This window comes from Octopus bimaculoides, chromosome 15 (assembly GCF_046866305.1).
Source record: "Octopus bimaculoides isolate indiv1 chromosome 15, ASM4686630v1, whole genome shotgun sequence".
NCBI lineage: Eukaryota > Metazoa > Mollusca > Cephalopoda > Octopoda > Octopodidae > Octopus > Octopus bimaculoides.
Genome location: NC_142942.1, coordinates 24,369,585 through 24,372,084, shown reverse-complemented (window position 1 = coordinate 24,372,084; position 2,500 = coordinate 24,369,585). Strand labels below are relative to the sequence as shown.

Sequence of the window (2,500 nt, the reverse complement as noted above, 5' to 3'; positions counted from 1 at the left end):
TCCAGAGGGGATTATTGCACTCTTCCGGGCTAATCTCCGGCTTTATGAGACTCTAACTTGTGAAAGACCTAAAAACCAAACAAACATCTACAAATATACACATGCATGTAGACATACATACACATATGCGAACATATATACATACACACATACATACAAACTTACATATATACATGTAGAAACACATACACACACATAGATACGTACACACACACACATGCATGCATGCATGCATACATACAAATCAAAACGCACTGCCATCAGCAGTGTTACATGTATAAACGCCAATCTCTGTCTCACTTTTAATGTTTCTGCTGGATTAGACCGGATGTGCTGACGCTGTTAACTGCTGCAGATTTGAATCTCTGCATTTTCTTCACGGCAAGACGTACTGATTGTATATCATACACAGTACATGATCTACTAAATAGGATATGTGCGTGCGTGTTCTCAGTATGCGCGTGTGTAGGTGTGTGCATCTGTGTTTACATGTACGTTTATATATAATATACATGTATGTATGTATGTATGTATATTTATATACATATACACATGCTTATGTATCTATCTATCTATCTATCTATCTATACATATGTATAGATACCCTCAAAGACATTTTCGCACATAAAAAATTATAGGTATAAATTGTATGAGTGTGTGTGTATGTGTATAATATATTTATAAATAACACACACACACACACACACACACACACACACACATATACACATGTATGAATGTTTGTGCTGATCTATGAATCACTTTATCCTCATTGGTTGACAACCAATGTTGGTTCGTTTACATTCCCGTAACTCAGCGGTTATATATGCACGCACACACAAGCACACATAAATAAATAAATGTGTGTGTGTGTGTGTGTGTGTGTTTCTGAATGTATGTACATTGTAAGAAGAGAAGCGGTGTGTTGTGATTTGATCTTGCCTGGAAGAAACTCATAGCAAACGTGAATGCGTGAGTAATAACTCTGTTATGTATTATATTTTATACTTTTATTATCTTATTTAATTGTTTATTTTATTTGCCAGGCTTTCCTTCATTGCTAAACCATATTCGGAATAAGACATAAGAAAACTAAGTTTCTTGGTTATGGTCGTATGTAAAGTATTCGTGATTACCGATCGGAACCAAAGTATCGCTCAACCAAGTCTGTTGCGCAAACACGAAGACGTTGCCTTGTGTTGTATCAAGGCATGGCTGTGTGGTTAAGATGTTTCTTTGGCAATCACATATTCTCGGGTTCGGTTCCATTGCGTGTCAATTTGGGCAAGTTTCTTCTATTGTTACATTTCAAGCAATACCTTTTGAATGGAATTTGGTGGACTCAAACCCGTCATATACATTCATAGACACACACACACATATATGTATACATATATATACACTGTTTCCTTTTATTACGCAGGCCAATCGTTCCTCAATAAAATCAAAACCTCTTGTCCGATTTTCTTAAAACCTTTACGGGATTATGAATTTTTTTTGTGTACGTGTCGTCGCACGTATTCGCTCCCTTTCTTCCAAACATTAAAAGACCTTAGCTTAGATTTTGGGGCCTACCAATTTTGAACAGTTTCAAGTGTAACAGGCCGAAACTGTAGTGATGGTTGGAAGCTTGACTGATGACTAGAAAGCCACGAATGTTCCGTCCTGGGTTTCCTGTCCGTTATTGTATCGTCATTCTGTCCGAAGTACTAGGCTAACAAAGAATAAGTCCTGGGAGACAGACAGACAGACATATATAGCAGCTTACCAGTCTACTTATATTTGTGCTTGAAAATATACACACACCTCTCTCTTTCTCTCTCTTTCTCTCTCTTTCTCTCTCTCTCTCTCTCTCTCTTATTTATATATATATATATATATATATATATATATATATATATATATATATATATACATACCCGCACACTCGCATATATATGTGTGTGCGTATGTACGTACGTATATGTATACAGAGAGAGAGAGATATGGACACATTTAAACACATACACAGCAACACTTACACACACACACACGCACAGACTCAATTTACCTGTGTTGATGTCGATGCAGCATGAAAGTTGCTTTTCTTTTCCATTCTACTAAATAATTGGCAGATTTACCTGAAATGCTGCCATAATCTCATATTCTTCAGAAACGCCAGCTTTGCAAACATGATTCCACAGTCACAAGCCTACACATTCTCATACACACATTTATACGCTTGTGCTCGCGTGTGCGTGTTTCTTTATTACCTGTGTAAGTGTGTATTACTATGTATGTGCTAATGTTTGTTTTTCGGAAGTTTTAAATTACAAAACATCTCGGATTTCGAAATGTAAATTAATTATAAAAGTTGTGAATTTTTTTCTCTCTATTTAAATATGAAATAATTTTAATTTTAGTTACCGTAAAATATGGAAGTTTTCCCAGGTACAACGTACACAAACTCTGGATTAAATTTTCATTTTCTTCTGAGGATAGGCGTTTCAATGTGATTATG

The 2,500-nt window shown here is 35.7% G+C and overlaps 1 long non-coding RNA gene across 1 annotated transcript in view; it reads left to right on the top strand.

Moving 5' to 3' along the window:
- The window catches only part of LOC149132440 (uncharacterized), a 14,786-nt gene that overhangs the window by 7,057 nt on the left and 5,229 nt on the right, over nt 1–2,500 (top strand). The window lies entirely within an intron of this gene.